A 27187-nucleotide genomic window follows, 5' to 3' on the forward strand; every position below is an offset into this window, starting at 1 on the left:
GCTGGTCTTGAACTCCTGACCTCGTGATCCACCCTCCTCGGCTTCCTAAAGTGCCGGGATTACAGGTGTGAGCCACCATGCCAGGCCTAGATGATTCTAAGTTGTCCGTGACATCTATGAGCCAACCTATTGCCTTATTTTTCTAGTTTTAAGTGTCAATTGGTTGGGAGAGAGAAATCTGTGTGAATAACTTACAAGAGAATAACTAAATGTGGATCAGTAGATAGGATCCCAGGAGTAGCATTTTCCACTGGACGAAGGTCTTTCTGTACTACACATCTGCTGTGCTTTTGAAGGGTCAGGGCCCACTTGCTCATCAGAGACCAGTAAAAAAGAAAATAGTCCTTCAGTTGTCAGCCCACATTATTTTCTGCCCCAGGAACAACTATCTCCAGGGAATCTTTTCATTTGAAACATCCACTTTCTTGCCCTGCAAGCCATAAGCAATAAGACAAATCATGCTCTGAAAGCAAGTACCAAGGTCTGGACTTCTCAGCCTGAACTGTAGTTTACCTTGTTACATATAAAATACTTAGGTAATGTCATTCTAATATCACTAATAGGAGTGACAATAATTGGTTGTTTCTGCTTAGTTCTTTTGATTTACAGAGCAATTTAAAATTTTTATTTATTTATTTATTTTTCTCATTAAACTTTTTTAATGGGTCTCAATATTCTGTGACAAATTTTTGGTCAAGTTGTTTCCATTAAAAAGTACTGATTTTAAAAACTAATAACTTAAAACTGTCACACGCAAAAAAGAAAACCAAAGTGGTCCACAAAACATTCTCCTTTCCTCCTGATGGTTTTACGATGCATTGTTATCATTAACCAGTCTTTTACTACTAAACTTAAATGGCCAATTGAAACAAACAGTTCTGAGACGGTTCTTCCTCCACCACTGATTAAGACTGAGGTGGCAGGTATTAGGGATAATATTCATTTAGGCTTCTGAGCTTTCTGGGCAGACTTGGTGACCTTGCCAGCTCCAGCAGCCTTCTTGTCCACTGCTTTGATGACACCCACGGCAACTGTCTGTCTCATATCACGAACAGCAAAGCGACCGAGAGGTGGGTAGTCTGAAAAGCTCTCAACACACATGGGCTTGCCAGGAACCATATCAACGATGGCAGCATCACCAGACTTCAAGAACTTAGGGCCATCTTCCAGCTTTTTGCCAGAATGGCGATCAATCTTTTCCTTCAGCTCAGCAAACTTGCATGCAATATGAGCTGTGTGGCAATCCAGTACAGGGGCATAGCCAGCACTGATTTGGCCTGGATGGTTCAGGATAATCACCTGAGCAGTGAAGCCAGCTGCTTCCATTGGTGGGTCGTTCTTGCTGTCACCAGCAACGTTGCCACGACGAACATCCTTGACAGACACATTCTTGACATTGAAGCCCACATTGTCCCCAGGAAGAGCTTCACTCAAAGCTTCATGGTGCATTTCAACAGATTTCACTTCAGTTGTAACGTTGACTGGAGCAAAGGTGACCACCATACCAGGTTTGAGAACACCAGTCTCCACTCGACCAACAGGAACAGTACGAATACCACCAATTTTAAAGACATCCTGGAGAGGCAGACGCAAGGGCTTGTCAGTTGGACGAGTTGGTGGTAGGATGCAGTCCAGAGCCTCAAGTAGTGTAGTCCCGCTGGCATTGCCATCCTTATGGGTCACTTTCCAACCCTTGAACCAAGGCATGTTAGCACTTGGTTCCAGCATGTTGTCACCATTCCAGCCAGAAATTGGCACAAATGCTACTGTGTCAGGGTTGTAGCCAATTTTCTTAATGTAAGTGCTGACTTCCTTAACGATTTCCTCATATCTCTTCTGGCTGTAGGGTGGCTCAGTGGAATCCATTTTGTTAACACCAACAATTAGTTGTTTCACACCTAGTGTGTAAGCCAGGAGGGCATGCTTTCGGGTTTGCCCGTACTTGGAGATACCAGCTTCGAATTCACCAACACCAGCAGCGACAATCAGGACAGCACAGTCAGCCTGAGATGTCCCTGTAATCATGTTTTTGATGAAGTCTCTATGTCCTGGGGCATCAATGATAGTCACGTAGTACTTGCTGGTCTCGAATTTCCACAAGGAGATATCAATGGTGATACCTCGTTCACGCTCGGCTTTCAGTTTATCCAAGACCCAGGCATACTTGAAGGAGCCCTTTCCCATCTCAGCAGCCTCCTTTTCAAATTTTTCAATGGTTCTTTTGTCAATGTCACCACATTTGTAGATTAGATGGCCAGTAGTGGTGGACTTGCCCGAATCTACGTGTCCAATGACGACAATGTTGATATGAGTCTTTTCCTTTCCCATTTTGGCTTTAGGGGTAGTTTTCACGACACCTATGTTCCGGCGGCAAACCCGTTGCGAAAAAGCAAAATTTTTATTCTTATGTCAATATTGGGTTAGGCAGGGGATGCTATTGTGATAATACCAACTTTTTATGAAGAAATCAAGCCTCGGAGATGCTTAGAAGTGAACACAAAGTGATCATATTAAATGGAAACCTGACCATTTAGCTGCTCTTTTCTTATTCTTTTTTTCAGTTATTTTCATAAACTGTGGTATGAACCTATTATTCCCATAAGACAATAACACATAGTGACTGGGATTATTTCCTAAAAATCCACAAGATGGCAGTAAAAGATTTTTGCATTAAACTGGAAGCACGTGGTAGGTGGCCTTTTGCTGAGTTTTCGCACTGGTCATTATATTTGATCACAGTATTAAAACTGGCTGTTATCATAATGATAGCTTATTAAAATATTAACTCAATGCATTTAAGTTGAATTCAAACTGAAAGTAGTATTTATGGCTTTGTTGCTTTTTTTTAATTCATTGTGAGGGTCCTATTTTTAAACACAACAAACTGCTAAGAATCACCCAGGAGCTCTAAGAGCCAAGATTTCTTGAGAAAGCTCAAAATGAGAAATGTTACTCCTTCTTGAACCTTAGACTGACCTGTAATTCTCCTGCTTGAAGGAGAGAAATTGAGGGGTCAGCAAAGGCCAACAGTTAATGTTCCTTATAATTTCATTTCTTATTTCTCTATGTTCAGAATCTGTCCTGGAGGGAAACTTTCCTGATGGACGAACGCTGCTGTAAAACAAATTCCAAAAACATTCATTGCCTTTATCTCTCGGATTTTTGTATGGGCCATAAACTATACTAAGCTGTGACTAGGTTTTCATGCACTTTTATTATTCTACTCCCGAATTTATGATAGCATTCAGAAGAATGAAGACTAGAGTTTTCTTTTTCTTTTTTTTTATTTTTTTGAGACAGAGTCTCACTCTGTCGCCCAGGTAGGAGTGCCGTAGCAGTGGGGCAATCTCAGCTCACTGTAACCTCCTCCTCCTGGGTTCAAGTGTTCTCCTCATCATCTTTTCCCTAAAGGAAAAAAATATATATCTTTCATTCCCTTACTGACACAGATTTAAACCTCCTGCTAGGAAATAAGATATTTCACTCTGTTCCTCTGTTTATTCATTTATCCTCTTATTCCTGTCTACAGCAAGCTTGATAGGGGCTTCTGTGTTCATTTCACCTTGCTATGTGGAATGTGGTGATGACTAAGCGATGTGTCATGTCCTTGGGATGCTTGTACTCTAAGAGAAGAAATGAGCAGGTCCACCCTGAACTACACAATAAGAAAAGTACAGTGAGGCAAGGGAGTTCCATAGAAGAAGCAAAACCTCACTCCTATTCTAAGGAGGATTCATGTTTTCCTTAGTAATGGCAAGACCTTCCCAGATCCTCACTACAAGTCTAAGATAACCATTTTTTTAATCAGGCCACAAAGGAGGAACATGAAGTGCAATGCAGAAGTGTTGAAAAGCAGGTGCTCAAGAATTATCAATAGCCCAGGCCAACAAGACATGAGATGCAGGAGACTATTGGGCCTCTGAATAACAGGATGAGGAGTTTAAGCACTAGACTAGGCTAGGAAGTGCAAACAGTTCCCAGGAGCAAACATTCAGTTCCTCAGGCAACCTGAACAAACTCCTGATCCTCTCACTCCTCTGTAAAGTGAAAAGATGGAGGACTCAGTATCTTTAAACTTCCAGCTCCAATAAGCTAGGAATGTACATGTTTCAGAGCACTTTGTATGATAAAAAAGAATGCACTGAAGCATTTTTGAACAATTAATTGTTGATTAGTTACAACTAAACGTATGTTGTGAACAAAGACTTCCCTTTTTTTTTTTATTTTTTAATTAGAGACAGAGTCTTGCTGTTGCTAGATTGTGAATAGCCTAATCAAACCTTTGAGCTCCTGGGCTCACTCAGTCCTCCCACTTCAACCTTGCACATAGGTAGCACTGTGGGAATGCATCGCCATGCCCAGCTAATTTTTAAAACATGTTTAAGATACAGGGTCTCACCGTGTTGCTCAAGCTGGTCTTGAATGCTTAGCCTCAAGCAATCCTCCCACCTTGGCCTCCCAAAGCACTGGGGTCACAGGTGCGAACCACCTTACCCAGCCTAAGACTTCCCTTTAAATAATAAAAGTTTTAAAATCAGATATTAAAATCAATTCATGCTTTTTTCAGAGTCCATTGGTTATAACTTAACCATCCAGATAAAGTCTAAATTCCTCAGTACAGCTTCCTCTTAACTTGTCCAGCCGTATCTCTAAAAGTCAGCGTTTTCTCCCTCATATAACTATATCTGACGTTATATCCTCTCCTGAAAACTTTCCCCACCCCACCGACTTCTTATATTCTCTAAATGCCTTTACTCACCATTCCCACTCCACCTTCCCAAGACACACAGAAACACCTCCAAGTTAGGTACCCCTCTTCATGAGCTTCATATAATGACAGAACTTACCATGCTAATTTTTAAAGACATGTTTAATACTCCATTTTCCTCACTACATTGTAAGCCAGGACAACATCTATCTTGCTTACCTGACCCATAATGTATATCTTATAAATATATAATGAATGAATAAAGATAGATTACTCTTTTAAGTCAGTAGATTCTGAGTAAAGATCTAGTCAAATCAATGCATAGCTAACAGTGCATGGGCAGTGTACCTCTATATTGTGCAGGACACAGTGTTAGGTACTCTCCCTATAGGCTGATTTTTTTAAAGGTTGCCAGCTGACAGGAATGTGTGTAAACTAACAAAATTTACATTTATAAGATACTGTGTCTGACATCTCAAAAATCAAAATGAAAAAAAAAAAATGTGGTTATGTCTTTTTTGTAGCAACCGCTAGAGGGCAATAAAAGCAAACTTTGAACATCTTTTGTGGGGAAAAGAATTGTAAAATGTTTTCTGATTGAAATGTGGGTAGATAATTTTATGTTTGGGATAGTTATAGGACTTGTAGGCTGTAGTTTCTGTGATTATGGGTTTAGTAGTTATAATTACATTTCTAGTGTGGAATTAAAACCTAGATTGTGATAATAACATCACCTTACATTACATGCATTATCTCATATGAACCTGCTGCAGCACTACCAGGGAACATACTATTTCCCCGTTTTCCGGTGGAAAAAAACTAAGGTTCGGAGGCGTTAAGTTAGTAAGTAGCCATAAGGTAGCAAAATATTGACACAAACCCTATAAATATTTATTAACTGTTGACATTTACCAGGCATCCAAAATTCTCTGCTAAGGCAGTCTGGGAAAATACAGGTTCCAAAATTAATTGCACCAGTTTAGAATGGAGACATTTGGCAACAGTTCCTTAAAAGAGGATCTTGTGGTTTTAGGTAGCCATCTGATGATACTGCCAGTAGGCTAATAGGCTAGAGCCTCTTTACAGAAATGTAGTCCTGGGATGTGGGAAGGAGACATCCTTCTGGATTCCATGCTGGTTAGACCCTATCTAAGCTATATGTTTCACTGTAGATGCTGTGTTTTTTAGAGAGGATCAGGAAGCCACGGACTAGGATTAAGGATCCTGGGAATGATGTAAGAGGGGAAGTTGGAATGTCCCAAAGAAGGAGAGAGAAAAGAAAGGGAATTAGACACAGTGATGCTTAAGCTGTAGGCTCAGGAGCCAGAGTGGGTCTGACTCACCATACTTACTAAAACAGAAAATGAGTACTTCCAGAGATTTGGGTTGGCCTTTTATCCATGCCAGATATTGAAGAGAATACATGTTTGTATTCTTCAGAATTCACACAGAGCTAAAGAAGAAGTCCTTTTACTGCTTTAATCTGAGCACACATCAGAAGCACATTTCAGAGGCCCTCATGAGGCCTGTGTGCAGGGAGCTGAGCATGGCCTTGCTTGGTAGCTGCAATAGCTGAGGTAAAGTAAAAGGTATTCAACATTTAAGCAGCAGATTTCTGCTTGCCCGTCACTTTCTTCCATTCTCTTCTCCATTCACCTGTTGTGTATGCAGCCCCACGGTGGGCTACAGGAGTCCTGTGGTCTAGCTGGAGTGTAGGCACAATGGGAGAAAATTTTCTTGGCCCTGGGATGAATCTGTGTCACCAACAGAGAGTGCGCATCACGGGGTCAGCTGGCCCTTCCCACCTCTGGTTACGTGATGGTAACTGTCCAGACTGAAGTTGTTGAGAATTTTGCTTCCAAGGAGGTTATTCACCATGGTAAGATCTCTATTATAAGAACTGGATCAGTTGACATGGACTGTGCAATCACCATGTTATTAAAAGACTTGCAGAATGAACTTGTCTTTGTAGATGTTGATGACGGTGAATTGAAGGGTGTGAGACAATGAATCTTAAACACGGCAGTCCTTTCTTGAAACTGCCAAATATCGTTTCCAGCAAAGATTGTCTTATCTCTGCAAACTCCAACCTAGTGATTATCGTATCAGGTGCAGACCAGGAGAAAGGTGAAACACTTCAGTCATTCTAAATGTGGGCACCCTTAAATTACTGATTTCTAATATTACCCAATATAGTCCTGCTGCAAAGTGATAGTTTCCAGTCCAGTGGATATCTTAATTTATATAGCTTGGAAATTGAATACATTTTCCAAAATCCATATTATTGAAAATGGCTATAATCTGGACACTGCCCACTTCCATTTCTTGACTGTGCAAAGGCTTAGTATTCACTCTGGAAGCTGCCATGGGTGGATCTTTGGAAAGCATCAGGACTCCAGTGTTCCTGTGTGGAGTGGCATGAATATTGTGGGTGTCTCTCTGAAGGATCTGAATTCAGATAAAGGAATTGATCCAGATGTGGAGCAAGTGGAAAAATGTCCACAAAGAAGTGATTGCCAATGCCGATGAGACTATGAAAAGGAACAGTTATACTTCTTGGGCCATCGGCCTATCTGTAACTGAATCAACAGAAAGTATTTTAGAGAATCTTAGGAGAGTGCATTCAGTTTCCACAAAATTTAGGGCCTCTATGGAATGAATGAAGTATTTCTCAGTGTTCCTTGTATCTGAGAGAGGATGGTCTAGCAGACCTTACACAGGTAAAGTTGACCCTTGAAGTGGTGACCCATTTGTAAAAGAACACAGAAACATGTAGGAAATTCAGAAGAGGCTCAACCTTTAAAGTTGTTAAAAACTATCATTCTGAAATTATTGAAGAAGAGAGATAGTAGTTATGGGATTATATATAAACCTTTTGAATAAACCTGAATTCCTAAAAATTGGAAACAGGAAAGGGGAAAAGTGACTGCCTCGTTTATTTAGCCTCTGTCTCTTTTATTATTACCATCCAGATGCTGGATGATTTTTTAAAATTCCTAAGTGATTGCATCAAAGAACATATTTTGATACCTGCGATGTGCCGATACTTGCCTTGTGTGTATATGCAGTTGGCATTTGGTCCAAAAGAATGTATGATCTAGGTGTTTATTGTTTTATACACATAAACAATTCTTTTAAGTACATTCTAATATTGTTTGTTTTGGTGGGCTTATATTATCCTCAGATATATACTCTTTTTAGAAGTTGTTACTTTCTCTATAACGTAAAGATAAAAGTATACATAAAGAAAAAAAGTGAGCCTGAATCCTGACTCTGTTGTATGTAATTATGAATTTTGGGCAATTTATTTAACTTCTCTGTGCCTCAGTTTTTTTAATCAATAAAATTATGACTGTGTCTACTTATAGGGCTGTTATGAGGAGGACTTGATACATGTGGTGTTTAGTGTCACATTTGGCACATGGAAGGATTTGATAAATGTTGGCCAATATTTTCGTTGTTGCTGCTGCTGCTGTTGATAAAGCATTTGCAAGACCATTCTGCAGAAATGAATGTAGACTTCCTTGTGTTGCCCTAGAAAATGCTATTAGAACCAAAATAGGCATCAGCTAAAAGCAAGAGTTTGTAACAGGTTTAGTTTCAAATACTGTTTCTGCCACATATCATCTAACTGATTTTGAACAAGTCACTCAACCTTACCCAGTCTCCATTTTCTGATGTTATTGAGCACTTAATGTGTCTGTTCTCTATGCTAAGCACTGTAGGTAGAGTGACAAGACCTCCACTTGCTGCATTGTACTCAAGCAGGAGCCAGCTGACCATCTGTAGGCATTTAGAGGGCTTGGGAAAAAGCATTCCTGCAAAGGATGGAATTATTTATTAACTCTCAAAACGGATGCTATAAAAAAATCTTTGTTTCTACTCTTGAAAATGTTGGTAATGAAATTTATTCTCATTTTCAAATTGTCTTCATCTGATGCAGCACAAGGCTGGTCCTCAAATGGACATGCATTCAAAAGTATTTTCCTTGAAATAGTATCTGCCCTTTGAAGGTGACTGGATTCCTTTATTTCTCAAAGATTAAAAAGAGGAAAAAGTATGGCTTTGGAACCAGCAAGAGGCTTGAACCCTGCTTTACTATCAACTAAATGTGCAAATTTGGATAAGTACTTAGCTTCCCCAAACTGAGTCTTCTCATTTATAAAATGGAGCCAGTGACTCCTGCTTCGAAGGACTGTTATGGGGCTTAAATGTGTCAAGGGGTGTAGAGCACCCGTCATGGTGCCTGACACGGAGCAAGTGGTCCTGCCTTCTTTGACAGTGCCACCAACAGTCCCAGTGCTCAGGGCTCTGAGAACGAGCCTCAACTCCAACAGGAATGGGCACTGGCCTTTTGGTCATCGTCCCATCTGCTCAACTCAGTAATATTGTTCAGCTCCTGCCAGGTAAAAGCTGACCTCAAGTACATTTCCCACAATTCTGGTCCTTCCTCACACTCTATGGTACCTAGGGATCTAGTGTCCTCATGCTCTTTCTGTCTGTCCTCCCTCAATGAAATAAGATTCATACTGAGGTTGAGTGTTAGGAAAACAAGCAAAGCATGATTCCAACTACCTTATCGATATTTTAATAGTATATCTACCAAGCTTAAGACCCAAACAGTGAATCTCAAGTTGTGGGATTATAGGATTCCCAGTAAACATTATGAGGAAAGAATTTCAGAAACGTCATGAGTGCTTCATAGCATTATTCATTTATACATCTCAAATACGGCTACATAAGGCTACGACCTTCTTGTTGCCAAACCCAAATCTTATTTTTATTGATCTCTGTACGTGACATGACACAGCACCTGGCACATTGTAGGTGTTCAATAAATGTGGACTAGATGGCCTTGAGGCCATATCAGGTGGACAAATATATTTCTTAGCCCATCTATTATAGTTAAACACAACCATAAACCATCTATAAAACACTTGGGAGACATAGAAGTATTTTGCTTTAGTGTTAAGGATAGAGGAAATAATGGTTTTTCTAGAAAATACCCTGTAACTGGGAGAATTTTATAGAAGTAGGATTATAATTGAGCTTCCCAAGGCAAGGGTGGGAGCCTGACATGTGGCTTCCAAGAAGAGTGTCCCCAGCCCAGTAGACAGATGGAAGTTCAGAAGCTGCTAGTAAAGGATGTTGCTGACAAGTCCTAGGTAGAAGCTAGCTTGTTTTGAAAACCTGTACTCAGCATACATATTCCTGTCTTCATTTTAGTTTCCTTTGAACACTTTAAACACTTCTGCATTTTCCTCTCTCACTTCTACACACTCCCAGCCCCCTGTCTCTGCCATATGTACAGCAGGGGAAAAACGGGGCTCCCTTCCTCTTTCTTTCTGTTATACTAATTTCCTCTAATCTTTTGCTCAGTAATATATCACAGAACAAGTTGCAGCTCAATAGCTGACAACTTTAATGTTGTTCTTTTAGAATAGTCAAAGATTTACTCTTTTCCCCGATAGCCAACAGTACATATGGATTTTAATGTTCCTTTTCACATTTCCTGAGGCTAAAATTTTCACAACATTGAACTCAAATTTAAACTTCCTAAAACTATTCTGGAAAAAACAACCAGGAAGATTTATTTTAACATTTTTCTCCTTAATCTAAACAGCCAGTGTCATAAATTTAGCACACTAAACATACTTTTTTAGTGAGGAAATGCTCCTCTAGAAAAAGATTGAAATTGCCCATGCCATTTATATTAAAAAGTAGACAATTGAAATTTTCTTTTAGTGGTATTTATAATGGTATTATGTTGAACCATATGAAGCTCATATTTGTAGGTCAAGCTGAATATTGTCAATTTCGTATGGTTCAACCTAATATAGACTCCTGCATAGAGGTTACAGCCATAGATCATAATAAGAAAAGAGTCTTCAAATAATTTATCCCGGAAAAATTGAATTTATTAGTTTGCTCATGCGAAAAGGGTTTTTAAACAAAGCACAAGTATTGTTCAACTAGCCATAGTAAAAGCAAACGCTATCATTCATTGAGTAGGTTTTCATTTGCATCACCTTACTCCATTCTCAATATAATTCTGCAACCATTTTGATGTAAATATTCCTATTAATGCTTCATATTTGAGCAGTCAAAATTCCAAACCTGAGTCTGCTGGGCAAAACTCACACCCTTACCCTTCTGTTACCCTATCTCAGAGATTTAACACAAAAGGGAAATCACTTCTTCAAAATAAAATAACAATTAGCATCAGGACTTGGTATTATGGGCCCATATTGTGTTCTTTGCATAGAAATCTTAACTTTCTACAGTTAGACCTTTGAGATAAAGTTCTATAAAGTATGAGGTGATCTTATATATACTGAGCTCCTCAAGAACAGCGGCTCTATCTAAATAACATTTGAATCCATGGGACATGGTGCAGAACCTATAGTAAATTGTAAGTAAACAATGAATCACAAATAAGTGTTTCTAGAATAAATGAGTAAGCAAAAGAATGACTTTTGCAGGGGAAAAGGCAGAATAGGTTCATAGCTCTTTGCAGAATCAAACATCTTACAGTATATAGGTATTTTAAAGCCACAAGATAGAATCACAGAATCATAACTCCAAATGGAATCTCAGTGTCCCACTTGCACAATATTTGTTTGTTTGTTGTTTGTTTAATAAACGAAGGAACTAAAGCATAAAATCCCAAAGCTAAATGGTGACAGAAGCTAGAGTCAAATCTACCGAGCCTTCGTGAAAATATACTTATCCCTGGATTTTTCTTCCTTTTGGGACATAAACATGCTAAAGTATTATCTACTCATCAGTAATTACCAAAATTATTTCTGTTTTTATACAGAGCATATATACATGTATGCAGACACACACACATAAATAATTGCAGCACACTTTCTTTTGGGAAATACTTGTTTTTATTGCACACAGCATTTGATGAATATCAGCATTAGCCAGGAACTTCTAGGTGTAAGAAGGCGGCTAAATACAAGTTTTTTGGTTGAAAATCCAGCCATTCACTAATCCTCAGGTAGAGTTGTGCTTGGGAAGAAGAATTCACATTGTCATATCCTCACAAGCCTGAAGAAAGAGACGAGGGTGAACTGGTATACATACAACAGATACCTTCACACACATCATCCTGGAAAACACATTGAAGACTATACATTTTTTTGGTGAGTGATTTATGCTTTTTGTGCACAGTTATTTGCTTAGTCTCCTATTCAACCAAAAATCTATAGTTTTTCCTGGTTTACCCTACTTTCTCATCATGCATAACTTTAAAGAGAAGCAATATTTAGTGATGACGCATCCCCTGCAAATGGGCGGCATGCATGCATCTGTCATCTAACATTCATGCTTTTCACATCTCCAAATGTGAACTTTCCCCTTAGTGTTTCTTCAACCCATATTTTGTATCTAAGGGCCATACCAAAATCAAAAAATACAGTGCTTATTTCATGCTTTTAAGAAGGAATAAAACATTGGCAGAGAAAAGGTGAGAATTGGAGGCTATGGATGAAGATGATATAAACCTTGAGCTATGAACGTAACCAAAAGCCCAAAGTTGAGCTATTGTTGACGACTGGTTCTAGGCAAGGACTAAGGGGCAGATCAGGAGCAAATGTGGAATCTAGAACATTCGGCTTATAACGATGATGTTTAGAAAGGGGTTGAACATTCAGTTGGTTCTTTGATATGAAGCAGGTCTCTATATTAGACAGGAACAAGTGGTTTTAAAGAAGCTCCAGAGACCTATAAATCCTAAGGAGCTTCTCCAGAAGCCTCACATAGAAAAACCTGAACTTGAGGCTTGTCCTTGACTTAGAGTCACAGAGCATTAAGCATAAACAAGACAGCCTAAGATAGATTTCAAAATGCTAGCACAGATAATTTTACTACCGTAGCTTGCAGGAGCAAGCTCCTCCACCTTGCCTGTTTTGACAGCTAACCCAGTATTTTAGTTGTATTGATGGTGGAATGAAAAAGTTTTATTTTTTCTAAGCCTAATTATGAGACTTTTACAGCACGTCAGTTTGGACTTCAAAAGGATAACACAATTCCAGAAATTAGGTGGTAAGCAGTCAGTCATAGGCTGGCTTCCCAATAAAGCCAGATAAATCAACCAGAGAAGAGAAGAGAGGATGCAGCAGGAAAGTAGAGTCTGATCACTCAGAGGGAGATGGTAAGAGCAAGCCAGTGAGATCAGCTGCAGGAGGAGGGAACAGACACAGCCCAGCTGCAGAGGAAAGGTAAGGAAGGGAGAAATGAAGGAAATGTAGTCACAGATGCAGAGAGACAGATCAGAAGAGGATCACAGAGGTGAGATCCTGCAGGGGAGAGTGGGAGGAAAAGGGAATGGTATACTAGAGAGGAAAAAACATGAGAATCAAGGGACTGCACCTTTACAGTGTGGTGTACAGTGTATGGTGTACGGTATACAGTGCAGTGTATGTGGCAACTTTTCCAGGTGGTAGGAGTTTGACAAAAGAAAAAGCAATGCAATAGGAAGCTGCATGCAATTCGAAATTGGAAAGGGAAATGATAGAGGATGATGATTTTAAAGAATGCAGAATTATATATCTGGGTTTCATGGTACTCCCCATGCCAAGAACAGCAAGGGCTAGTCATATATATTTTATTCTGATGCTGGCAACTGTTAGTGCAGTGAATGAAGCTTGAGAGTTCCAGGCCTCTGTTTCAGGAAGCCTCCAGTGCTTCTTCCCCTTTCCGGAGGACAGCTGCCCTTGTGCTTACTGACTTAATCCCCCTCGGTCTCACAAGATGTGACAGAGCCCACCGCTGATCAGCGCCTGCAGCCAGCCTCTCACAGAACTGGCCCCCGTGTAGACTGAAGCATAGTTCAAGGAAGGAGCTGAGTGAGGAGGCATGGAACTTGGCCACAGGAATATTAAAAGGGGTTGACGTTAAAATGCTCTGGGGAATTGTTGTGCTCTCTGTAATACCCAAAGTGGCAGAGCTGTTGAGGAAAGCTGGTCCCTGCACTGACCAAGCTCACCCTAAAGAAAAAGGGAAACAGCTCCTAGAGACCAAGACTGCAATATGCCTGGAGGGGGCTGTTTACGGAGATGGAAAAGCAAAGCGGCCGGTTATGATGACAGACACTAGCAGGAGCTGAGGCTGCTGTTAGAAGGCATGTGATTTTATGGGAAAGGGAATGTGTATGCATGGGAGGCAGAAGCAGATTTGGAAGCACATGGCGACATTGGTAGCTGTCAGAGACAGGAGTGTTACCTGCACACCTAAGGCTGGAGACAGCAGGTATTGTAAGAGAAGAGGGCAGATTAAGTAGAGGAGAAAGGACACAGTCTGGGCACTACATGGAACAGATCTCTTATCTTAGCTCTGCTACTTTGGGAAGCAACTAATCTTTTTGTGCCTTGTTTTCCCCATCTTAAAGTTGACCTCAGCAAAGTTCTTGGGAGGATTTCCAATAACAAGCCTAACACAATACCCTCTTTTTGGTTCAGTATTTGGTAACTAGTATTATCTTTATTAGGGATCTCCTTACACATTTAAATTCTTGGTCACAAACAGTTTGAGGAAAGTCAATTGACTAGATTTTTTTTCCCTCTTTATACCCTCTCTCTTTTTCTTTTCTGTTCTCATGATTCTCTTTTTCCTCATTCCTATTATTATTGAGCATTTACTTTGTGCTAGGAACTGAATGATGGCGGTGGAACCTTATTTCTTGATGTTTTTATCTGCTGAAGGGATTGTGGCTTTGCAGCTCTTTTCACATCTGAAGCTCTGGAACTAACCATGGAAACTCACACCTTGCTGGAGAGTTGTTTTCTGCAGGGAGCAGCACTCTGTGTTCTAAATTGGGAGACTGGAAAGAGGGAATTGGTTAGTAATTAGAAAAGCCCTGTGTAAATGGAAAAGTTTTTCTGATGCTTACAATATCCACTTGGGACTGATAGTGAAAGATTGAGCACAGCCTTGGCTACTTTTGAGAAGTCTTAATATATGCTTAAGAGAACAAAAGAAAGTGATGAAGGAGAGGTAGTTACAGAGGATGGTCAATCTTTCTTCCTCTTGATCATATGGAATTAGTCTTTTCAGGAGAGTTTTGAAATGATTCTGTTGCGGCTTCTAGTTCTCCCAAGTGTCCGGAAGCATTTTGTGAAATCAATAATGCTTAGAGTTAAGGCTATATTCATGTAGTCTGCCTAACTCTTCCCACAAAAGGCCACATTCAAGATGGCAGCTCCAGTAGAGAGAACTCTACCCTTTGAGGTGGCAAAGTTGGTTGCCTCCTTCCTGGGTCCTCCCTGTCTGCTATTCTTCTTGCTTGACTTTCTTTTCTAGTTTATCTTCTTTTCACCATTAGACATTGAAATTGGCCATCAAGTCCTTGGTGAGCTGATTAATAATTCCTTGTTAGATGAACAGGAGTCTTTGTGAACCCTAAGGCTTCTTCAGAGTAGAGGAAGAGAGTCATCAAGCACATAAAATTGTAGTCGCCCTCAATAATAGTTTATGAGGACAGCAGCTTGTGCCACATCCTGGGAAAGCAAGAAGACTAAAACAGTGACCAGGACTGCCTTTATGGGGCTTACAGTCTAGTTATTGATACTTATTCATTAAAAAGATAAATAGAAAAAGAAAGCAAATCACAGAACATCATGTGTTATTATCCGATCATTCTCTAAAACAGTGACTAAACATGTATGTTTTTGCACTTACATCTATTCACTCACTGCCAGGAACCAGGCACTATCCTAGACATTGGAAACGTAGCTGGGGATGTATAAGTATGTGTAGAGAAAGTGTATAGAGTTCATTTGTCTAGTTTATTATCAGTGATTACCTGAAGGTTAGGTTAGAAAGATGTTCACAATTTACCTGCTGTTCTTTTGTATTATTTTAGTTGTTTAAAATGAGCTTGCATAACTTACCTTAAAAATAATAAAAGAGTAAAGGAGGACCAAAATTCATGTAATGCTACCAGGTTGTGGGGTGAATGGCCGAGTAAGTGTTATAGACCATCATGGTTACAGGAAGTCTGGGAAGGTAGAACCTGACGTGGACATGAGAGAAGGCAAGACTTCAGAGAATCCAGGAAAACAGGGAGTAAAACAAGGAGGAGGCCGTTAAGCCCAAGGGAACGATATTGGGAAATGGATGGACATGAAGCTTCTGGCGGCAGCAGAGGGTTTGCTTAGGGGAGGAGGTGTGTAATATGGGACACTGAACACTAGCATTCTCATCTGTACTCTAAATGCACCGGGTGACCTTGGAAAATAAGTTCATTCCCTGGGCCTCACTCTTTCCACCAGTGATATGGGAGGACTAGACAGAATCCACTCTAATGCTCCCTCATGTCGGAGAAATCTCTGGTCTTAAAAAGACTAGAGAGGGTTGTGGTAAAATGTGCATTGTGAAAGGCCTAAATATAAGGCTAAGAAATTTGCACATAACTTACAAGCAGTGAGGAATACAGCTGAATATGAGCATCTGCGGCATGTATAAAATGTGAAAAGCTATATTTAGAGAAAAGTAGAATGGTTGTGATTACAAGATGACTATCAAGGTATTCAGAGTAGATAAAAGAGAGGGAGGATGGGAGAGAGACCGAGATTAGAGGAAAAGCTAACATTAATTAGAAGTCTACTACATGGTAAGAAAGTATAATCCATAGATGCTAATAGATAAATTAGAGGTTAAAGTTTATTCGAAAAATCATATTTACATGGTCTCAAAAAATCCTACCTTACAGATTGTTATTTGCAAAAGAGCAAGGTGCCTTTTGAATGAAGAGATCTGGTGGTCCATATATTTTAGGCCTCCTGCTATGACATAGTAAGAAATATACAGCATTACACCCTGGATTTTGCTAAAAATGTTTCACCTGATTCTGATAGGGAAGAAACAATAAGACAAATTCAAAATGCAGAACAGTCTGTAAGCATCTGACTGAAATTTGAAAAAAGAACGAGTGAATTTCATTTAAAGAAAAATGTAGGTAATGTTCTAGACTAATAACAACTAAAGACATAATAACAACCAAATGTGGCCTGGCACAGCAGCTTATGCCTGTAATCCCAGCACTTTGGGAGGCCAAAGTGGGCAGATCATGAGGTCAGGAGTTCGAGACCAGCCTGGCCAACATAGTGAAACCCCGTCTCTACTAAAAATACAAAAAATAAGCTGGGTGTGTGGCAGGCGCCTGAAATCCCAGCTACTCAGGGGGCTGAGGCAGAATGATCACTTGAACTTGGGAGGTGCAGGTTGCAGTGAGCCGAGGTCGCGCCATTGCACTCCAGCCAGGGCAATAGTGCAAGACTCCATCTCAAAAAAAAAACAAAAACAAAAAACTAAATGCAATGCATAAAACTTGGTCAAATCCTAGATTGAAGAAAAAAATCTGTACAAGACATTTGGAGGATAACTGAGGATATTTGAATAGGTACAATATATTAAATGGTATAGAAATATTAGTTTTGTTGGTTTTCTCTGGAGTAATAACGGCATTGTGGTTATACAGAAAATATCTTTACACTGAGAAGATGCCTTGCTGATATGTTAGGTTGAAAGTGGAATGATGTCTGCAATGTATTTCAAATGGTTCAGAAAAAGTGTGTGTGTGTGTGTGTGTGTGTGTGTGTGTGTGTGTGTGTGTCTTCTGAAGGCAGATAGTCAGGTAGGTGGAGAGAGAGTAAAGGAGGAAGGGAGGCAGAACAAATGTCCCAAAATGATAAGAACTGTTGAATCTTTATTCGTTTTTATTATAATGGTATTCAAGTTTTCTATAATTTGAAATCTTTCAAAGTAAACAGGAAATGGGGCCTGTTTCACTAGTTCAGAACAATGCTTAGAACTAGCATAGTAAATTAGAAGGAAACAAAACAAAAGATATTTTGAAGAGAAATAGTTTAATAAATATTATTTCTCATTCGCAGTGGTGAATACAAGTTGATTATCAAGCATCTCTGTTTATTCAGATCTCCTCCTCTTGATTTAACTGATTGCAATTGGGAAGATTTTGACTTCCCAAAAAGATTTGATTGCAATTGGGAAGATTTGATTGAAGTAATTGGAAGAGGGGACTTAAGAGTTCTTGACACAGTTTGCCTAAACTCACAAAACCTGTTTCGTGGGAGCTTTTAGGCAATGAGATGATGACCTTGTTTTTAGATGAGGAATAAGTCAAAGAAATGCTAAGATGTAATTATGGGCAACAGCCAGATGCCAAGATACACATAAGCCCAAACACAAAATAATGTCATTATCTTGAGGGACTATGATGAAAAAAACATCAGGCGAGTCCTGCATGCAGTAGCCAGAGTTTTTTTGCATTAACGGATTTTGACAAATATTAATTCCATTAGTATCTTATTCTTTTCATCTCAAGCCTTTCTGATGTTTTAGGAGTGAAGTATTTGACAGATATGTCGCTGGAGGCATTATTCTTTCCTTTAAAGTAGATTTCAAAGCTAATGAACAAGATTAACTGTGTAGAAGAAAAAAGGAAACAAGAACCTCTTTCACCTACACAACAATCTCACTCACTCAGATTCGTTTACATAAACTAAATCAAATTAGTGAATATAATAGGATATGTAGAAATAAACATCTTTATTCCTTTCAAATATGTATACTATTTAGACGAATTTCTAGTTAATAAACTTTGACCCAGAATTTAGCCAGCTGGATTTGTTTGAATGAAATAATAAAGTTCACTGGGAATTAGGGTGTTTATGTGAAAAATGGTATTGATTCAGTATTTCTTTTTGCAGGTGCTATTGCAGTTTTGGGAGGGCAGTTTTGACTATGCCTGTTTGTGGCACAGTTTGCAAGACATTTAACACACATGATCCTTCTACAATTAATACCCATGCTGACTCCTGACTTGGACATTTTAACAACAAAGAATATCATCCCCCCTTACAAATAGACATATTTTCATACCCAGTTGAGAACTACTGTTAGATTCTAAGTCACTTACGGCTGAACCATTGCTTTCTTCACTAATGCATCCCAAAGAAAACAGCACAGTGACCGGCACAAAGAAGACATTCAGTAAATATTTATTGAATGGATTGATGCAAAGTTTGAAAATTTGATAACTCTAGGACTCAGTTTTTCTATAAATATTACTTTATTTTTAATTTGCCTACATAGCCCTTTTCATCTTTTATTGCTAAGGTAACACAAACCTCAAAATCAGTAGTTAAAACTTTTTTGTATGACTTTTAAAATTGTTATGGCACTGTATGTTCCCTTAAAAATATTCATATACTATCAAAGTCTATAAAATGAAATGTAACCTATTCTCTCCTCTTCAGCATCTCTCCCCCTCCCTACCACAATACCATAACCCCTGGAAGCCTCCATTATCATTTCATTGTGTAATCTTGCAGGCATTCTCTAAAAAATCATTCATCCTTTTCTTTTTTTGAAACAAATGGAGTTATATATACATATAGTTCTACAATTTACTTTTCATTAATTTAGTAATAGATCATGGATTTTTTTTAGTTTCAGAATATTAGACATGTATGCTGTTGCATAGTATTCCATTATATGAAGAGTCATTATTTAATCAATTTGTTATTGATAGTGTTTTAACAGTATATTAAATAGTGGTATCTTAATATCCAAAACCCAGAAATCACAAAAAAAAACTAAGTTTAAAAAAAGAATAATAGAACACTTGCAATTAGTCCACAGGTTTCAAATAAGAGAGCATGTTAAACAAATTCAGAAGGTTTTTTTCTTATCACCATTCATCAAAGAAAGGATCTCAGCTTCAAATTTTTTTTTTTTTTTTTTTTTTTTTTGAGACGGAGTTTCACTCTTGTTACCCAGGCTGGAGTGCAACCGTGCCCAGCTAATTTTTTGTAATTTTTAGTAGAGACGGGGTTTCACCATGTTGACCAGGATGGTCTCGATCTGTTGATCTCGTGATCCACCCGCCTCGGCCTCCCAAAGTGCTGGGATTACAGGCTTGAGCCACCGCGCCCGGCCTCAGCTTCAAATTTAACCCTAACAGAAGGGAAACCATCAGTCTAGCAGCACACACACATCTCATCTCAGGATAGAACACTTGGTGGGTGAGGCAAGAAGCCACAAAGCAGATCTTGAAGGGTAGGAATTTAGCCTCCCAGCCCAAAGTCTGTCACTGCCTGAACAGTTCAGAGGCTTGGATGATGTGGAGGTGATTGTTTAATAATGTTTGCTAGGACATTAAGACATATTCGTTGCTTCAAGGAGCATATAGGTTGCGCTACACTTTTTTTAACTAGCCAGGCATGATGGGGCGTGTCCTGTCACTGTACTGTAGCCTGAGCGACAGAGTAAGTTCCTGTCTCAAATAAATTAAATAAATAAATAAATAAATAATTTCTGTAAATAAATAAGTAAATCACCCTCAAAGATGCTGATTCAGTGAGTTCAGTTTAATCAACCATTCTCTCCTAAAGGGCAAATGCCTTCTGAAAATGATTCTAGTTAGTACTTAGCTCATAACAATTGTGCAATAACTGGTTGTCATATTTTAATGATTTAAATAATGCTATGTGATTTAATAGTTATAACCATTCATTAATTTAAGGAATATTGTTGAATTACCTACATAATATACTCAGCACTAAAAGTATGGAGGTAAAAGAGACAGTCAAGGTCCCTACTCACAGGAAGCTTTTCTTGGGGTGGGTGAGATAATAAACAAAATAACATGTGGGCCTAAATTCTGTAAGAAAGTAAAACCGGGTGAGTTAGAGATAGGCTGAGAGGCTACTTTAACTGTGATGGTCAGCAGAGAGCTCTGTTAGGAATGGGCATTTGAGCTGACACTTGTGAAAATAAGGTGTCAAAGATGAGAAAAGCTAGGTAAGAGCACTCTAGTCAAAGGGACCACTGGCACAAATGCCCTAAGATTGGAGGAAACTTGAATTGATGCAAAACAGATTGAAGTCCCTTGAGGCCAGCAAACAGTAAAGAAGGCAGGGTAGAATAAGATGGAATAAGAGGGATAGGCAGAAGTAAAGGAAAGGAGTTGGAATTTTATTCAAAGCCTAACAAGGAGCCAAAAGAAAGATTTTTGCAGAGGAGAGGCATGATCTGATATACAGTTTGAGATTATTCTGGCTGCTGAGTCAAAAAGGGATAGAGGAGGGTGGGAGGAGTGGGCCACAGTGAGAATGGAGGCACCCATCAAGGCTATTGTAGTATTCCCAGGGAAAATGATAGCTTGGCCTAGAGGGTTGGGGTAGAGTTGGAGAAAAGTGGGTGAAATTGTATAAGGCTACGAGCTAAGGGATTGCATGGGGAGGTGGGAAGGGAAGAAATGAATGGAGGTTCTTGATTCAGTGGTTTGAGTGGAGAATGGTGGTAGTACTATTTGCTGAAAATGAGAAAACTCTCAAGAACTATGGGAGAAATTTTGAGCTTGACTTTGAGCACGATGAGTTTGAAAAGTCTTATATATCTATCTGCAGATGTCAAGGAAGCAGATAGATTTACAAGTCTTGAGTTAAGGTAGAAATCAGAGCTTGGAGATACTAGTATCTTGTATTTGTATATTATTTTTATAAGGTTTCAAATACTTTTGCTTATATATTCTTACAAAGATAGTTAACTTTTTACTTAAAATGCATAAATTCTAGAAGTTACTTACTGTCTTTTGGCCTTCAGTAAGCTGGGTTTGGATAGCCAAATTAAACTTTATTATTTTCATTTAAAGATTCCAAAATAATTATCCCTTTTGGGGAAATGACCTGGTAAGCCAAAACATTTTGAAAGGTCTAAGTTGTTTTGTTTTGTTTTGTTTTGTTTTACTGTAAGCCTATTTTGCATCAGGAAGCCAAATGTAAAGGGAAGTTAATGTTTAACTGCTAAGATGCATAAATATTCAATATCGGTTTTTCACTTTGCCTCTGCTCCAGAAGGAATCTAGTCTTGAGCTGTAATGCATCTAATGTCAGAAATGTTACCACTCTCCACAAAATACAACAGCCTCCAGGAGGAGAAGGGAACTTAATTAGACATTTCTACTTCAAATACAATTTATAGTTCATTCACTCTGAAACATGCTGGAGGGTGTTTGAAGAGTTTATTGCATAATGATCTGTTTGTCTCAAATTGTCAACAAAATAAATATTGAGCATAGAATATATTTGTTTATTAAGCATTAAAAGGGACCTCTGAGATTTAATATGAGGCTCTCTTTCTAGATAGAAACTGAGGCCCACAGAGATAAAGGGACTTCTCAAAGTCAAATAAGCTAACTACATGACTGGAACGCAAGACTCCTAACTCTTAGGATTGTGCTTTTCTGTTTCAGAGCCTTTTTTGAGATAATTTTATACTCTCCAAAGTCATTCTCTTTGTGTACATCAGGAGAGGGATCCACAATAGCTAATAGTTATATGCCCTTACTAGATGCCAAGCACTATTCTAAGTGCTTTACATGCATTAACTAATCTAACCTTATAGCAACTCTGTGACGTGGGTACTCTTAATGTCCCCATCTTGTATGTCAAGCTGCTTCTACATCTGGGTCTAATTTGACCAGGGTACTGACCATAGGAATCTGAAATCTAAAATGATTTTGAACAATGGTCACTTCTCTAAGCTTCAGGTAGATATTTTACGACTGTCTGCAAAACTGTAGATATCCAAGAGACATAGCAAACTCAACATGTCTAAAACAAAATACATTATCCTCTCACCCAAACCCACTCTCCATCCTGTGTTCCCATCTTGATTAATGTTATCATCACACCGCCAATCATCCTAAAGCTTTTTGGCACCTTTTTCATCTCCCATTTTCAATCTGCTCAACACCATAAATATTTTTTAAACTTTATTTGGCTTCCAGAAGTATTTGAGGAGGATGGCTGCATAGAAGCTTCCTCTGTTTTCCTCTCCCAAATCTATGCTACATCTCCCACCCTCAGTTCCACCCTTATTTGCCTAATTTGGGCCTTTATTGTCTGTATCATTGGTAGAGCTTCAGTAGTCTCCTAGCTGGTTATCTATTGGGATAGTTCCTATTCTATCCTTAGCTCATTAACCCCAGTTTCTCACTGTTGCCAGTCATTCTTCTGCAGTCCAATTGTGTTAAACGCTTCCGTAAAACCCTTCCGTAGCCACTTATTGACAAAAATTCTTACCCCAGTATTCAAGGTCTGCTTCTGCCGGCAGCATTTCTTCTTTCTCCCTATGTATATTCTATGCCAGTCATCAGACTGCTCAAAATTCAACATCGAGGGAGATATTTATAGCTTCCCTGTTACCCTCATAAGTATGTGATAACATTGAATACATGTGAATGTGTTTGTTTGTTTATGTATCACCTTGTTCAGTAAGAAATGTGAGGTGGGAAAACAGTTTACTAACTGTAAAATACTTTTGAAATGTTATTTTTAAGCCATAGAAATAATTGGATTTACAACACAGGGGACCCTAGAGATGGTGTGGTCCAGCACCTTCATTTTTCAGAGCAGCTCATTAGCTGATTTGAATGAGTTAATGGCAGAGCTGGCAACAGAGCTTAACTTTTCACTTCATTGTATCTCATCAGTTCAGGAAAATGAGAATAGATTTTTTTCCACTCTTGAGAAAGAACGGGAGCCTTCTACATTTGTTTAATACACCAGTACTCTCTCATCTTACTATCCATAGTCTCTTCGAATCAGGTAGAAATAGTTTGGATCCTACCCCAGTTTCTTCCCGGCTGCCCCCTGCCCCCTTGCACCCAGACCCCCAGCTGTGAAATTATTGGCTTCAAACAGTCCTCTGTGTTCTGTACCGGACTCATTTTAATTGAAATGTGGTACCAATTATCTAGCCTTTTCCCATTGGGTCACCCCTTTGCATTTTTTCACAGTTAATAATTCTATTAAATTTGTAGTTCTTAGCTACTTTTATTCTAAGATAATCATCTACCAAACCTATTCTTTGGTTTGATTATTTCTTATAAAAGCCATTTAAAAGTCCTGGTTTCACAGATAATGGATATGCTATAATACAGACAGTAACTATTTAGTAAGTATCTACCATGTACCAAGTATTATTTTAGGCATTTTATTTGCTTAAACTCTAATAATCCTGATGACAGCCTAACAAAAGAAGGGTCCACATCTTTAGGTGCATATGAGGAGCCAAGTTCAAAGAGATTAAGGAACTTACCCAAAGTCATAGATCTGGTAAGGGAAGGGACCAGGATTTGAATCCTGGCCATCTCGGGTCTAAACCTAGTATTCTTCCCATGACACTGCTTTCAGAGCAGGCAGATGACATGAACCACGGTGGAAAACTTTGGCAGCCATGAACAGCCTTCAGAGCAGCATCTCTAAGAGGGTCCATTCAACCTCAGAGTCTCGCAGCCAGGCTGGCCATAGTACATGCTTCCTGCACATTCCCTTCCTGTACATTCTCTCTACCCATTAGCATTCCTGGGGTACAACAGTGATGGTAAAATAATATCTCTCAATCATAAGCTGAGGAATGCCTCCTCATTGTGGTCAAATTTACGAAAATGGCTTATCATGCCCTGTACCACCAGCTGCTTGAGAGACTATGTCATGTTTAAGAATGCAGACGCTTATACCACACTGCCTGGGTTTCATCCCTGACTTTGCCACATGTTAGCAATGTAACTTTGGACAAGTTATTTAATCTGTGCTTCAGTTACCGTCTCTGTAAAATGGGAATTGTTGTGTGTTCTTACCTCATAGAGTTGTTGTCAGGGTTAAGGGAATCACTATATATGAAATGCTTACAACAGTGGCTGTCACATATTAAGTGTTCTGTACATGTCAGCTACCATCATCACCATCATCATCATCTTTGTCTTCATCACTTCTTTCTCACATTTGTTTCTCCCATATTTGCCCTTCAGTATCAACTGCTTTCTGTTCTTCAGATGTGCAGGCCCGCTCTCACCTCCAGCCCTCCACGTATGGCTCCTTCTCTGCCTGGAATACTCATACCACTTACCTTCTCACCCCTCTCTCCCCATCATTCCTTGAGAACTCCTACCCATCCTCACCTTGCTAACATTCACGACCTCATCTCAATGTCACTTTCTCCAGGAAACCTCATTCCTCTGCATCCCTTGGTAGGGATGCCTCCTCTGTGTCCCAGAGTATTTTGACCTTTTCTTGTCCTAGCTCTTACCATCCAGTTTTGAATCATGTGTTTACCTGTCACTGTCCTCCACTGAACAGCACATTGCTTTACAATGGCTGCGTGTCATTCTAGTTCATTCTTCTCTTAAATTGGAGAGGGAAATAACTAAGTAGATACTTTTTAAAAACCAAATTTATTTTAATACTGTGTTTATCTCTAGGCATTACAGTAGGCACGCATTAAAAGATAGTGCAGAGAGCCATAGGGTGTGCATCCATATTGCCATGTTTGCTCTCACATGCACTTAGCTGAATCTCTAATGAGATATTACATGAAATCAAGATGATGGAAATAACACCCATAAGAGATTACAAAGAAATGGAATTAAGAGACTAATGAAGGAGAGCTCCCTGACACTGGAGGTATGCAATCAGAAGTAAATGGTCACTTGCTTGGTGAGAATAATATGAAGCGATGGAGAAGGGAATGGGATCACTCCCTGGAAAAACTAAAATTGTCTTCAAATATTAGGATCGTATAGAAGAAGAAATGATACTGTTTTGTCAGCTATCACAGGGCAAAACTGAAACCAAGAGGTGGAAAGAAAGATTTGAACAAAGAACAGTTTTGTTTTTTGTTTTGTTGGTTGTTTTAATCACTGGAGCTGACCCCAAGTAGAATGGATTTTCCTGAAAGGCAGTGAGTTCTTCATTAGTGTTAATCCAGTGTCACATCGAGGTGAGATGGTCATTTGCCTGGGATAATGCAGTGAGAATACATTATTCACTCATCCACGCTTATTCACTCACTCTCCTCTTTTGTTCCTATGAACCTATTATTTGCCTGACCATATGCCAGGAACAAAGTTTCAGTAAGTAGAGATCTGACCTTTACAGAGCTTATAAATAGACATATTACACAACTCAGTTTGAATTGAGTCTTTAAGAACTAGAAGAAGTTTTCCAGATCAGGAAATAATAAGAAGCTATGTTCTAGATGTGGAAAATAGCATGTGCATAGATGCAGAAATGGGAGAATAAGAGAAATTTTAAAAAGTCAATATAGTGAGGGAAAAGGATATAAGAATATGTTTAAATCAGCCTAGTGATATACATCGAGGTTGAAGAAGATCACGAGACTTCCTCCATTTCTGAAATTCTCTGATTCTGATATCATTCCTTCTACAGTACTAAGAAATAGACAAATCTTTTCAGAGAATCATCATTTATTCAAGGAACCCCTGGAGCCCCAGGCCAAGGCCCTTAGTGGCAGAAGTAGCAAATGTAATGATCATCTTTTAAAAACAAAAAGAAAAAAAGATTGATGTGGGGGATGGTAAACCACTCATCTTCACCTTAGGATCCAAAAAACAACAGCAGCAACACAATTAGAAGTCAGCTAAAAGTGCTCAAATTTTTATTCATTACCAACATTATTTTGAAAAGCATGCCAAAACATATAGAATATAAATATTTTAATGATCCAGTGATGGTCATATACATAAAGAGGTAGCAATAGATGAAATTGTTCGGCCGGGCGCAGTGGCTCATGCCTGTAATCCCAGCATTTTGGGAGGCCGAGGCAGCTGGATCACGAGGTCAAAAGATCGAGACTATCCTGGCCAACATGGTGAAACCCCATCTCTACTAAAAATACAAAAATTAGCTGGGTGTGGTGGCACATGCCTGTAGTCCCAGTTACTCGGGAGGCTGAAGCAGTAGAATTGCTAGAACCCAGGAGGCGGAGGTTGCAGTGAGCAAGGATGACGCTACTACACTCCAGCCTGGTGCCTGGTGACTCAGTCTCAAAAAAAAAAAAACAAAAATTGTTCTAGCTTGACAGTGCCTTTTGTTTTAGCCCTACATGATCTAATCATCATAAGTTGGGCCGTAATTTCTAGATTAGGTTGCTTTGGGACCACCACAGAGGAGAGTACATTATACATTAGAGATGATCCCCATAGAGGAAGGAACTGGTCTAAAGTCATACTGAAGTTGCATAGGATTGCACACCCAATCATTTACTGCCAGTCGTAGGGAGCTTGACTTATGCCCTTGAAAGACAGGTTTCAGAACTGAAATCTGATAGGTGTAGACCCTCCAAATTAGACAGGATATTATATCACAGAATAAATTGGTAGTTAAGAGCTCAGGAGTATTAGTTTGACTATTTTAAATCCTTAGCCTCTTTCCACCATATAAATTTCAGTAAGTCAGTGGGTCTCTGAGCTTAGTTTTCTCATCAATAAAATGGGAAAAACAATCCCACCCTTCTGATTAAATGAGATAATATGTAGATGTCTCTGATGTACATATCTGATGCTCAATGTTAACAATTTACTATTATTAATCTCAACAATAATTATTGGCATCCAATCTTTGAGAATTTATGCTTTGAGAA

At 39.1% G+C, this 27187-nt stretch overlaps 1 protein-coding gene and 1 pseudogene across 47 annotated transcripts in view; one reads left to right on the plus strand and one right to left on the minus strand.

Moving 5' to 3' along the window:
- The window catches only part of DLG2 (discs large MAGUK scaffold protein 2), a 2299762-nt gene that overhangs the window by 1930995 nt on the left and 341580 nt on the right, over positions 1–27187 (plus strand). The window lies entirely within an intron of this gene.
- On the minus strand, positions 699–2391 carry LOC100385260 (eukaryotic translation elongation factor 1 alpha 1 pseudogene; annotated as a pseudogene).

This window comes from Callithrix jacchus, chromosome 10 (assembly GCF_049354715.1).
Source record: "Callithrix jacchus isolate 240 chromosome 10, calJac240_pri, whole genome shotgun sequence".
NCBI classification, from domain to species: Eukaryota; Metazoa; Chordata; class Mammalia; order Primates; family Cebidae; genus Callithrix; species Callithrix jacchus.